The sequence below is a fragment of the Wasmannia auropunctata genome, unplaced genomic scaffold (assembly GCF_000956235.1).
Source record: "Wasmannia auropunctata unplaced genomic scaffold, wasmannia.A_1.0 LD336116.1, whole genome shotgun sequence".
NCBI lineage: Eukaryota > Metazoa > Arthropoda > Insecta > Hymenoptera > Formicidae > Wasmannia > Wasmannia auropunctata.
The window spans coordinates 2,019,350-2,033,296 of NW_012026774.1; the positions used below are offsets into that span (position 1 = coordinate 2,019,350).

The following is a 13,947-nucleotide window of genomic DNA, read 5'->3' on the forward strand; positions in this document are numbered from 1 at the left end:
AAAACGGCCAAACTCATGCACGGCGCAATCTCGAGAATGTTGATACCAAGACGGTTTCCTTTTGTCGGAGAGATAACGCGGCCCTCTCGGTTTATAGAAGTCATAATCATATAAATGAGAAATCGCGTGGGAAAGCGGGGGATAGGGAAATAGGGAAATCAACACGCGCACAGCGCAATCCTTTTCCGCATTTGTGAAAAATATAATTTGCATACGGATAATTAAAAAATTAAATTAAAAATTGTGCAAAAAAATAAATATTCCTATTAAAAAATCGTTCTTACTTTTGGACATTCACAAGGCAGAAATTTAATATAAGAAAGAGATGAAAGTTTATTATTCAATATTTACCTTCAATTCTACTCGCTTTTGAGTTGTAGCTTTTTTTCCATGGCTTAATTCTTCAAATGTATAATTACAGTCAAATCTTTCATTAGCACACACATACAATGTTTCTTCACATTCGCGGCATCGAAAGCTTTGCGTTTTCAAAACAGCCGTACAACAAACAATATTCAGTAAGTAAAAGCCCTACCGGGAAAACGCGGAATTCGACATTTTCATGTTTTAAATCTAACTTCGATGATGGGATTTCATTTACTGCGCTTATTACATCTACACGTACACGATCGCGAGTTCGCGGCTGTGTACGTGCAAGACGAATACATGTCGCCCGGGCTCGCTAACACAGGGGCTGGCAAAGAGCCACGGAGAGACCCGCGGAATTCTCGTGGGAGGCTAGAAGTAAAAGCAATTGCCCCACGGTACGAAGAAGTCGCGTCTTATTTCTGCTACAGGCACGCCCGCGGAAAGTCGGACGACCCCCCGAGAAGAGCTTATTATCCGTTACGAACCATCGCGGGTTGAAACGAGTAGTGCCGGTGACGAAAAATGAAAGACGAAGAGAATCGGCGGTGAAAGAGACTGGAGAGGAAACGAGCTGAAAGAAAGTAGGTAGGAGAAGGCGGAAAAGAGAGAAAGACCGAGGGGGGGGGCGAGGAGAGAAGGCAACGGGTGGAAAAGAAAGAGCCAGAGGAGAGCCCTCGACGTCGTTGTCGTCGCCCTTCTAGACGTCGACCTATTCTACTTCGTGTTTCTCCAAATTCCCCGGATTCATGCTACGAAATTCCAACTTCTCGACAGAAGCACACGTAATGCTAAGTGGGTAACCATTAAGGCTCGGGAGACGATGATGCGGAAAAGAAGGGTATAATGATTCAGACGTGTACTTATGCGGCGCATTATTTCTCCTCGTGATGACGTGCATTACGTAGATGAGGACGGGAAGGATTAGGGGAACCAGACCGAGAAATTTGACTGTCAAACGAGCGTTTTCCGCGCTCCAAAATGAAACAGCCGTCTTTAAAAAATATAGATAGAATATTGTCAATTGTATAAAACACAAGTTAAGTGGAAATACGATTTTTTAAAATAATATAATATATATTTCTCTCGTGAGGAATAGCGGAATTATTAATTTATGCTCATATTTCTGACGTCTCATGTGTCTGTAGACCATGAAAGTCTCACAAGTCTCGCTTAATTAAGTAAATTGCGTAATTGCTGAGTGAAGTATTAAGCAGATTAAAACTCGCATTTATACACTACGTTTTCAAGATTGTGATTTACAACTACGCTATCAATTTTAAAAAATTAATTTAATAATATTGCAAGGAGATAGAAGTTTGTTGTACAAAATAGTCTTTAAAAAGTTTAAATAAATAACATTTACAATAACGAAATTCAACAATTGCGAAATAGCAAGAGTGCTATATATAGCGAGATTGCAAGAGTAGAATGAAAAGTGATAGAAAATAAAAATGTATTACATTGATGTCATTCGTCGTTAATCGAATCGAAGGCACAATATTTAAATAACAAAAATTCCGAAATAAAATATCAAGACCGTAATGAATATTATGAAAATCGCTTCCTTGCATATTTCTTACGTTAAATAATCGGCAAAAAAGGACCAGGATTATATGAGACTTTTATATAGTTGAAACGCATTATATAGAATCACGAGCGATCTTAATTCCGGCGAGAATAACGGTGAGGTTGGCGTGATTAACATATCTGTAGTAGCGAAATAGAAAAAAAAAGAATAGAATAAAAAGGGGTTGGAAGAGATGAATACACCACCGATAGTCGAAGGAGCTAAAAGGAACAAAACTGCTTGCGACGGCGAGTAAGAGATTGAAAGAAAAAAGCTGCGGAGAACGGGACGAGCAAAAAGACGCGAGGACGCCTCGGTGTCATTGTCGTACTTCTTACGACCATAAAACGATTTTATTCTTCCTTCCCGAATTTTCGCGATTTAAATTTTGAGAGATTTTTAAGATACCGCAAGTATTCCGAAATAAATAAAGTTACCAAGCGATAATACGAAAGAGAATATTGACAAAGATGTATGTAATATGTAGGACACTCCGCATGTTATGTACATATTGTGTATTATACAGAGAAACTATTCTTTATTCTGTCTTATTTCCTAGTCTTATCATCCTTTTCATAGTAGATTTAACATAAATAAATGTTATAAAATTATTCCTTCTATAAAGACACTTTACTCTTACTATACCCTTCCTTCTATAGCACTTCTCTTTAATTAACTTCGATGGTGAACTTTGAATTGTGCATTTAAAATAGAAGAGAAGATAACATGACTCACATATATGATGCGCAACGACAGAGTTCTAACAGCAGAGCTGTAACTTCGACGATCTGTAACATACACAAATATAAAATCCAAATTATAGTAATGTCTAAAGACTCTAAAGAAACTGATATTTAAGTTTTTCGAATATATATTGCATATTTTATTTGTCTTTTATAAATACTAACAAGACAATGACCTTATTTCCAAAGAAATATTCAATTTTCTCAAAATTAATTTCTAAATAAATATTCAATTATTTCAATTATATCTCAAAATTAATATTAAAATTTGTCAAACAGTAATTATATATGTCACCTATCGAATCTTATTTGTATCTAAAAATAAATAAATAAATATATATATATACAGATAATTTTATATAATTTTCGAAGAAATATATCTATTATTTAAAAGTAAAATGAGCACAGACATCTCTATTATATTGTGCTTATCAAATCTTACTTGTATCTTGCAAATAAATGAATAAAATAAGATAATGTAATTTCCAAAAAAATATCTTCAAAAATGTAGATTTTTTTTTAATTTCATAGATAAAATTTTCGCTAATTTTTAAATCATCCAAATAACCGAGCACAAATGAGTCATGGTATGAACGGTGGATAACGTAGTAAAGTAGTGAAATACCCCAGAGTTGCTCCGTCGTCGCTCGATGCCATCCAGGCCTCCTCCTCCTCTCAGATTAGGATCCCCCGTTGCTGCTTCCGCTCGGTAGTCACACAACACTCGCGAAAATAGGGTTAATTACGCGCGCGCGCGCGCCCGCGCGCTAATCAGCAGTGTACGACGATCGCGTACTTTGCACGGCACTCCCGACATTAATCGCACGCGACGTGCACTTTATCACTTTACGACGGAAGACTATAACGCGAGAGAAGAAAAACCGCACCAGCAGGGTTTAAAACGCGGAGTTACGACCGTATACTTCTCGTTCGTCACGACGCGACGCGACGCCACGCAATTCGAAGTGCCGCGCCGAAAAATTCGGAGATAAATGGTTGCCAACCCCACACGCGTCGACACCATGCGCGAGCATTTCGCGTCGAGCGATGCATGACGATAAGATCAAATTAATTAAATTAACTGGTCAAAAAACGCGGCGATAACACAACCTAAAATGTGCGAGCGAAATTGGCGCGTCATACATGCAAATATATCTTGCAAAGTGAATCCCGCAAAATGTACATTATTAATAAACGATACGTAAACAATGTATAGCGGAGCTATTCCCCGAAATATATTGAAATGAGCGCATATTATTCTCCGCGCTCTCCATTCACTAGAGTGCCCGGCAAATTATAATATACATTCAATCGATGAACCCGGCGAAAAAGCGTTGCGCGCGCGCGAAAACAATATGTATGCACATGTACGTCCAATCGTCATTAAAGAAACAATTACCGCGCGTAAATATCAAAGTGAAAACGATAATTTATGACCCGCGTCCCCTCGGCCGCGCCGCGCCGCGCTCGGTTTCTATACAGTAAACATCAAACGCGAGCAAACCGCGTGAAAGGTACATCCGTTTCGACAAACAACCGTCGTCCTAATACATACATTTACGAAGGTGGGTTAATTATATTCGCGCGAGGTGTGGCGTAGCGCTTTGTTTTTCCTCTTTTTCCCCCCATCGAGCATCCGAGCACCCCGATATATATATACGGGCGAACATAATACGACGCTTTAAAAGCAGCCCCTTCGAGAGAGTGCCTAGGCGAACGCGAGACGTTTTTCTTTAGTAACGCTAGAGAGATACCTGACGACGACACTCTTACGGGGGCGTCGTATAAGCATTACCGGCAATCTCTGATCGTCTAGAATCCCGTACGGAGTCCTCGCGCTGTCGGTGAAACTCGTCGCGATCACGTTTCGCAGGGCGTCGCGCGGCATGTGTAATTCACGAGCTACGTCACGTCGCGCGAGCGGCGCGAGCGATAGCGCCACTTGCCTACTACGCGGCGGCCGGCTGGGGGGGGGGGAGAGTGGGGGTAACCTTGGGCGTGTGTACGCAAGAAGCTCGCGGTGAGCCGGGCGCCGTGACCGAACAGTTACCGCGTACGCGTAAACAAATCACTCCGGCTCGACAAGGGCAGTGCGCGCTATCGTTCCTCGCCACTCACCAATCTCACCATTGACTTACGTAGTATGTCCGCGGCTCGTGCCACCCGGTGGCGAGTCGCTTCGTCATTACCTTCCGGAACGCGCGGCGAGTGTGCAGTTATTCTCTGCGGTTGATCATAGATCGCTAATCGATATAATCACTCGCGCGTATACGACGCTATAGTGTATCATTGTCGAACGTGTATTTTATATATATATATATATATATATATATATATATTCAAATTTTTAGCATTAAATTAATTAATTTTTCTTTCGAAGAACGAAAACCTTCGATCGTCTGTTTGATATTTTAATTGCACATTTTTTGAAAAGGGTTTATCGTCTCTCGATCATCCCAGTAGGTAATTCGATTTCATAGTTGCATCGCTTATGACGAATCGCGCGCGGCGTCGGAGCGAAGTTGGTAACATTGTCTTCTCGCATTTTCGAAGTTGGTAAATGTATAATGTCGCCGGTCGCGTATGCGATACGATTCTCCGTGAGCTGCGCGTTTAATGTAGCGCGTTTTAATTTTAAATAGTAAGCACAGTCGCCGAGGGCTCTGTATTTTAATCGGCGTGAACGTTCTTTTCGTGTCTCAGAATGATTAAGTGCGCGTCGCGTGCGATTAACGTCGGGAGTACCGTGCAAAGTGCGCGATCGTCGCATACTGCAGCTGATTAGCGCGCGCGCGAGCGCGTAATTAACCTTATTTTCGCGAGTGTTACGTGAGTAGCGGGACAAAGCAGGTACGAAGAAATCTAACCTGACTGAGAGGAAGAGCAAGTCTTGGAGGCATCGGGCGGAACAATCCTTTGTAAGTATATAATTCGTTATTTATTTGGTATCTATTACTCGGTGCTTCATTTATTTATTGTTATTTGGATAATCTATCTAAGTTAACTGCAGTATCTGTGAAGTTTCAAAAGTGTATATTAATTCTAAAAGATATTGTTTCGAAAATTATTGTAATTATCTTGTGAAATATCTATTTGCAAGATGCGAATAAAATAGGTCTAATGTGCATGTAATAATCTTTAAAATATTTCAATTTAATTTTGAAATAATTGAATGTGTATTTTACAAGTTACGTAATTATCTTGTTAAATATCTATTTGCAAGATATGAATAAGATTTAATACGCATAATGTATGTAATTGCTTTATGAGATATTTGAATATTCATTTCTTTGGATATTGCTATAATTTAAATTTTATATTTATATATTGCAGACCGACGAAGTTACCAATGCAGTTACAACTCCGCTCATCATATCCGTATGTCATATTATTTTTATTTTATATTGTATAATTCGAAATTTATCTGTTACTAATGAAGTTGAATTGAGGAGAAATGATAGAAATCATTTTATATTTATATTAAATCTATGTTTTAAAGTGTGTATATACATTCAGAAAAAATAAAATAATTCTGTCTGTTTTAATATAATAATTTGAAAAGTTTAGTATCTTCAATTAGTTTTATAAAATCGTGAAAATGCAAATAATTTTAGAAAGTGAATTTTGAAAATGTATTCACAGCAATAGATGTAACGTTGGGTAATAATTATTAACACTATTTAACAGTATTAATAATTATTAAATAATGATAAAATAACTAAATTAATTATGTAGACCTTATAGAATGATTTATAACAATATTTTTTTATTTAGATATTTTTTAAATGAATTAATATGCTGCAATGACATTATGACACATTTTTTGTTAATGATATATATTTTAATAAGATACAATCTGAAATTATTATTTTCTTATACTCCATGCATATTTATTGCAAATGAATAATATTGCTACGCTTGCTTAGTTCAAGCAACTTATTTATTTTTCTTTACAGCAACTTTACAATGCATAGTTGAGATGTTATTTTTCCTCAATTTTCTAGTTGCTGGTATTACTTTTTTTTTTAAGTATACCAAATAGTAGGACAGAATAGGGAAAACTCTTTGTGATACGTATACACATTTACATAATACATAGAGTATTTTGAATAAAAATTACATTTTTGTTGATATTTCTTTTCATTTCTTATCGCTTAGCAACATTCACTTCACTTTGAATACTTAAAAATTTCTATAAGATTTAGATCGTAAAAATTCGATAACGAATACAGATGGTTTTATGACCGTAAAAGAATTCAGAACAATAAAAATGAAAGAGTTCTCGCATCTTTTTGCTCGTTCCGTTTGCCACAAACATTCCCCGAAATGTAGAGACCATTCTCATCGCAATCTAACAAAATGAAGAAAATATCAAAAGCGCGTTCGTCTTCGGGACGCGAGAGTTATGGACGTCGTTGCGGACGGATGCGCGTGACCCGCGATAAAAGCGCCTGCAGGTGTGATGATGAACCGAAAACAGCGACCGTTTTTCATTGCGCCTAGATACAGGGAAGCGTGCAATCTGTTCCGGTGTAGCGCGTGAGTAAAATCGATTGGGTGGGATGCGATGAGGCCAAGCTCGAGTTCCATTAAGCGCAACGGTAACGCCCGGCGCGGCGGTCCGTGCAGCGGAAACTCTCCATCGTGTAACGCACGCGACATGCACTCAGAGCGTTACGTGTGCTTTGATAACAGAAAGCGCAAAAGGATTAAGCGATATTAACCCGTTAAATCTCGTAATCCTCTCTCTCTCTCTCTCTCTCTCTCTCTCTCTCTCTCTCTCTCTCTCTCTCTCTCTGAGGACCATTTTAAAAAGAAAATGTATCATTTTTCTCTTGCCCGACGGGAGCTCGCGCCGCGCGCGAATCCATTTCTAATTGAAAAAGTGCCAAAAAAATTTCCTGTTGTTCGACATCGTTAAATGAATATAATTCAAGTTTCGGAGAAGACGCAGAGGCATTTACCAAACTTCTTCTTTTTTTTTCCTCTTGAGTGGATATAAACGTCTTTATAAGTCACTACGGTGCGGCACGTGAGTGGAATCAACTGGAAGTTCCCAAAGCAGCTCAGCTATAATTCTCACAATGCGAAACCTTTTTTCTTTTTTTTTCGTGATTAAGATCGCACCGATTGTTCCCTATAGATAATTGCAGACAATCAAAATGTCGGAATAAAGAAGGACAGGAGAAAGATAGTAGATATCTGTTATGTATAATCGTGTATGATTTTTAGTTTTATTACTGCACAGCAAAGAACACACTATTGATTAAATTGATGAGAATATATATTTTTTAATCAAAAAAGATTAATTTAGAGAATTTATATTGAATATTACCCATAGCTGGAAAATTTTTCACAAAGCGCGGCGCTTATCTTTCATCTCAGGTAAAGAATAAAAAATTTATACATTTTATTACAGATATAAAATTCTTTCTCCTTTTTCCTCTTTTTCTTATTCGCTTTGTTACTTTTTATTACTTTTTATTATTGTCTATTATCATCTACTTTCTTTTATGATCACAATTTTGATGATTATATCTTTTCACGTATAAATTGAGCATGATGTGTTACTCTATCGTCATTTCCAGTTCTTGCTTCGTAACTTAATTATTTAATCGATAGAATCTTCGGGCACACACTGACGTCTCCGATCGACTGCGATAATAAAATCACATGGATTCCCAATTGATTGCAAGCGCGCGATAAGACGGCAAGGTGGTAAGACTGAGCGATAGGCAGAGATCGATTCTTTCCTCCTCCAGATAGTTAGAGCTATCGGTACGAGCTACCCTCGTAGCGGCGCGTGAGTGGAATCAATTGGAAGATAGGAAGGTAGCGATGTAGCATCCAAGTAGAAGTTCCATTAAGCCTGAGCAACTCAAGAGGCGCGCGCGGCTCTCTCTCTTCGTACACTCGGGTAGCCTCGCGACCGAACGACGCGTGCTCGCAGCTGCAAGACGATCAAGCAAGTTTCTTGGGAACTCGGACTCTCTCGCGGCGCTCCCCGGGACAATGACTTGTAATTAAGGGTAAGATCGACCGCCTGATATTCCGCGCGATGGTCCGGAAACTACGGCGCCGGAAGCTTCGAAAGCTCTCTTCTAATGGTCGACAACGATCGGCTGGTAAAAACTGCTGATTTATTTATTTTACGTGAATCTAACTCGCCCCGTGGAGTGGAGTTCTGCTAGGCTCGAGAGCGAATGAAATCTGTCTGATTTAAAAGTTCATTAGTTTCAAAATCCATGCTATATAGAACTGGGTTCATCACTCGCGAGAGAAGCTCTTTACTTGATTTAATTTCTCGTCTCGTTTGTTTTGCTGCGACTTTTGGCGAACAAGTTTCTCGTAATTGCGACCGTGTTTCCTCTACTATACAACGGGGATTCCAAATTCAAATTGGCATAATAAAAAGTGAGCTTTTTTTTAAATTAAAAAAAACTAGACGTTTCAAAAATTTCCAAATCGGGAATGCGAACAATACATTTGACATTGTTTCGGGAAAATGCCCTCGCATATCAGAGCGCAGTACTCTTTTGGCGCGAAATTCTCTACACACAATAGGAAATTCCGCGGATATTTTAGTTTTCAACTTCAGACGGTACAAAGCGCGTCTCTGGCCACGTGCCGTCCCTTTGGCACGCACAAAGATCCTCATCGTGCGAAATCGTGGGCGCGAATCGACTCGCTTATCTAAGTGGAACGCGCGCGGGCGAGAATCGGCACGAAGACAGGACGGGAAGAGAGACGTCCCTTGTAGAAACGTTCGAGAGCGCGCGAAGTTCAAGAACTCTCTTTTCGTGGAAAAGGGAATTGAGAGGAAACGCGCGCTGTCGGTTGTCCGACACGTGATCGGAATATCCCCGTGGTCGTCCCACCCTTGGAATTCCGCGCGTTTCCGATCCCGGTGCAGCTGCAGTAGCTACGACGTTGCGTTTCTGTGCCACACGAAGCTCTCGAATATAATCAAAGCGTGTATCCCGTGTCGATAAAGGCACACCTGCAGAATGGAATCAAACCGCGGCGAATCAAATCGGCAGGGGTCGAGATTCCAAAACTGATTATGATGGATCCTTTACGACACACTATCGATCTAACACGACACCGGTATCCGCAGTCTCGGAGCCGTGCCGGCCTTACCGCGCACGTTCACGAATGAAATATGACGCCGGTTGATATTGTTTCCGCGACGGAAACCAGCTATATGCGCGGAGGGGAAAAGCGCGTCGCGATATCGTACTCGGAAATAAGCGAGAGGTTTTCCGGAATTCGGAGCACGCCGGGTAAACGCTGTGATAAATACCGAGATAGAAAATGTTGTATCGCGTATATTATAGTGCGCGATAAACGGTGTTTACCCGATACACGTATACATACACGTGTATGTACGACAGCAATTTGCTGCCACATTTAATCAGAGTAACTCGACTGTTAATTACGACGTCAGGAAATGACGCTATTGTAGTTGCATTATTTATAATGTATACTAGCCAACACACTGGCCAGCCCGGCCAGCCTTTAGTAGCAAATTTCACGAGAAAATTCCGCGGACGATCTACGTACATGCCATCGCATCCCTTCGGCTATACACTCGTCTCGAATAGTCTCGATTTGTTTCCACGTCCCTCGATTCGCTTTACTTGGTGGCTCCTCAGTTGCGCGAAGCTTTTATAGTGTAAATGGAGAGTGCTTTCCGTGGGTGGCAAAAAAACCAGCGGAACAAAGTGCTCCGTGATCTGTCGGTGTATTAGATAGCCGTACGATATCCAACCGCGTATCGATCTACAAACCGCACATCCCGTCGTTTCGATGACTCAGCCAATCAAAGTAATGATTGATCTTCCATCAAAGATCTCCATCTTACAAAAGCGATTACCGTTGTTAAAGATTTCAAGTAGCCGGATTTATTTGCTTTTTGCAGAAAGAAATAAAACGAAGCTTAATAATAATAATAATCTCGAGACGTAGAAGAGGAATGGATAAAATCGTTTATCGGTACTTGATAATTGGAGTGCGCGGTTTGCATTATTGAGGGTTTCACGAGAGATCTCTTGTTTTCTACGAGTATTCATTACGGTATTGCGTGCTTTGCATAATGCATGCAAGAGATAAGACGTAAAAGACAATTGGCACAGCGAATTGTTATCGTTTCAGTTGCGGCAGCAATTTCTTACACATGTAGAAACGTAATTTGCCTTAATTGCAAATCTTATCTATTTTCCGTGTAAAGTGAATATCAACTTTCTCAACTTATCTCTGTACTTATCAATTTAGTTTTTATTTCCTTTTTTTTTTAAACATTGTAACACCTTTGCTGAGCAAGTAGAATAGAATAACGAAACGAGTTCTGTGCGGTTGATAAACTGTAAAAAAAACACATTTTTAATTGCGTTTTCGTTGAAAAACTCATTTTTATTTTCATACAATCGTAATAATTTATCGCGTATTATTGCAACGTGAAACAGCAGTTCATGTATAAATTACACTTGTTTTATGATTGTCTTACTTTTGTGGTTTCGGGTTCTTTGTTACACCCGAAATTTCATTCGCATGGTAGAATTTCAAAAAAAAATTTAATTAGTTCGTTAAATGCTCCGAAAATTTCTGACGACGTAATAAACGTCATCGTTTATCGTATTTATTTTCGCGCTGACAGTAGACTTGCAACTTTATCAAAAGAAACACCTTTTCCGAATAGCCGTTTATACGACTATCGATTACGCAGTGTGCAAAGAGCCCACATATTGGATTTGCAAATCGGTAAAGGTGAATTCTAAAATTTGAAAGCGTGAAACGAGATTGAGGGCGATTTGTAGAAGAGAAAGAAGGGAAACAGAGAGACATGTAGAAAATTTAACGAAGTGCAAAAAGAGGAGTAAAATGGAATATAAGAGCGAATGAAAGAGAGAGAGAGAGAGAGAGAGAGAGAGAGAGAGAGAGAGAGCAAGCCGTAGTAATTAGCTGCCGTTCTAAACTCATACAGTCGACCGGATCAAGTGCTTTTCTGGAAAAGTGCCTAATTCCACGCTCGACATGGGTCGAAGGCCTGCTAACCGCAGTTACACTACCTTCGACCCTGTTCATACCTTCGTCTATACCACCTTCTGGCAGCGTTGCTTTTTGCAGACTAAAACCTTTCGAAAGAGGATCCAACTTTTCTGAGCATGCGATACTCTTCCATTCCCCCATTAAGGGTCGCTCCGGTGTCGAAGCGAACAGACTTACCCTGTACCGCGGGGGTCGTTTTTGCGCCGATCTCTCTCTCTCTCTCTCTCTCTCTCTTGAGATAAGAACACGACCAACTAAACGCGGGGGTTTAGAAGAACGTGCTGCTCCAAAGTGAGAACATTAGCAAAAAAGAGTGACGAAATTTTAAAAGATCCCTCTTTCATTTTATCTTTATTTATCCATCTTTAACGGTTCGTCAGTGTGCTATTCATTTTTGGCGTGCACGTGAAGGATAGTTATGACGAGGCAAACAAAACGAAAATATTGTTTTCCGCTACGCGAGATCCAACGAACTCGATCAGTTTGTTAGCTGATTACACGGCGCCGATGAAACAGGGCACAATTTTTCGGGTCCGCGAGCGAGAAAAGGTTTATACCCGCATATAAATACCTCGCGTATAAATTCGTCACATATGTATATAGCGAACATGCAGTATGCGCATATGCAGGTGACGTAATTCGTTCTCGTAAAAATACATGCCGCCGATCGCAGCCATGCGTGGATTTACTCGGGTTTTAAAAGGTTGCTAATAACGCAGCGAATTCAATGTGACTAAAAAAGCGTAACTTCTACCGCAACTGTCCTCGCTTTCATATTTTCTCACATTCAGTATCTCATCTCTCTCTCGTCTCTGGAACGTGATTTCATGCCGCTCCACGTACTGCATTTGTCTACATTAAATATTGTATATTAAAATACGTCGGTGTAACGACTTACTTTATCATAACCATCGCGAAAGTAATTCGACGATTTCCAGGAAACTAATTTCATTCACAGTTCTTCTATTTTTACACGATGTTATATGCGATATTATTATTAATTTAATATATCAATTTTCCCGAGATTTATATTCTCGTAAGCGACACTTATGTGAATCAATGATAAAACTTTTCTCTATCGCCATAAAAACATTTTTATCGCAAAGTTAAAATTTAGTTAAATCTCAAAGTAACGGCCATAATATCGTTCAAGGGCAATTATTTAAATTCTCCATCCTGCGACAACATCGTCCGTAATGTTGTAAGAATAATGACGTTTACATTGATTTGCGGGGTAATGTAACGTCGTAAAAACTAAAGTGAAAGCTCCATTTTCCGAGCGCGAGAAGACTCGCGCTACCGCTAGGAAATACTTGCTTTAATTTAGCGCCAGGTTCGCCAATTGTGCGCCAATAAAACCAGCCTTATCACTCGGGAATTGAAGCGGTTAAACTTAATTCGATCTCTTAAATCAGCACGCTGAGATTTTAATCAGCCCTTAGAAGCTTCGGGAATAGTCGCGGCCGTCTCCGGTAGACTGTATGTTTCTCTTTCATAAGCGCGGCTAAAGACTCTCACAGAAAAGAAAACCAAGCGGTTGCCTCTTTCCACGGCGTCTTCTTTCTGACGCCAGCCCGTCTTTCCCTCCGCAATTCTTTTTTCTTCTTCTTTCGCCTCCGTTTTATAGCCTACTCTTATAATTTTATTTATCGTCCTGCGGGATATTTCCTCTCTCTCCTCTACTTCGTTCCTTCACGCCACTTTTAAACAGCTTCTCGTGACTCTCGCAAACAGGTGTCAACCCACCTTATGACTCACAGTTTAAAATCATTACGGCGCACCGTTAATGTTTTACTTTTTTACTTATTAAAAAGAAATTTACACATATGTGTTAAGGCATATTAGTTTTTTTAGACATATATTTAAAAATTTATATATATATATATATATATATAATTTTTACATTTTATATAATTGTACACTTTCGTTCTTTTTTCCATAAATAATGTTTTATTTTGCGAACTTCAGACCTTCTTATCGCTTTGCCTCTGACTCCTTTGAACTCTAACAAACGATAGATTGACGCAACCACACGGAATGATGGCAATCTTCAATAACTCTCTTCCAATGTTCCAGTTGTTTCTAATAACTGAGTTTCAAGCATTCGAAGCTTGCGCGCCACAGAACCGACGTCCAAGCATCACGAACTAAACTCCACTTTGTCCGACGCATTGATCCGAACGGTATTAAAAGACCCCACACAAACCGGCAACATACACG

At 39.6% G+C, this 13,947-nt stretch overlaps 1 protein-coding gene across 2 annotated transcripts in view; it reads left to right on the forward strand.

Annotated features, from left to right (window-relative positions):
* The first annotated feature begins 4,737 nt into the window (after positions 1-4,737).
* LOC105462410 (limbic system-associated membrane protein) overlaps positions 4,738-13,947 on the forward strand; it is a 50,300-nt gene continuing 41,090 nt past the window's right edge. The window contains exons 1-3 of one of the 2 annotated variants that reach the window (XM_011708984.1): positions 4,738-4,820; positions 5,383-5,597; positions 6,013-6,057. The gene's annotated coding sequence lies outside the window, so the exon portion shown is untranslated. Of the gene's footprint in view, positions 4,821-5,304; positions 5,598-6,012; positions 6,058-13,947 lie in introns of those variants that run through there. The other variant, XM_011708975.1, reaches the window with a different exon arrangement.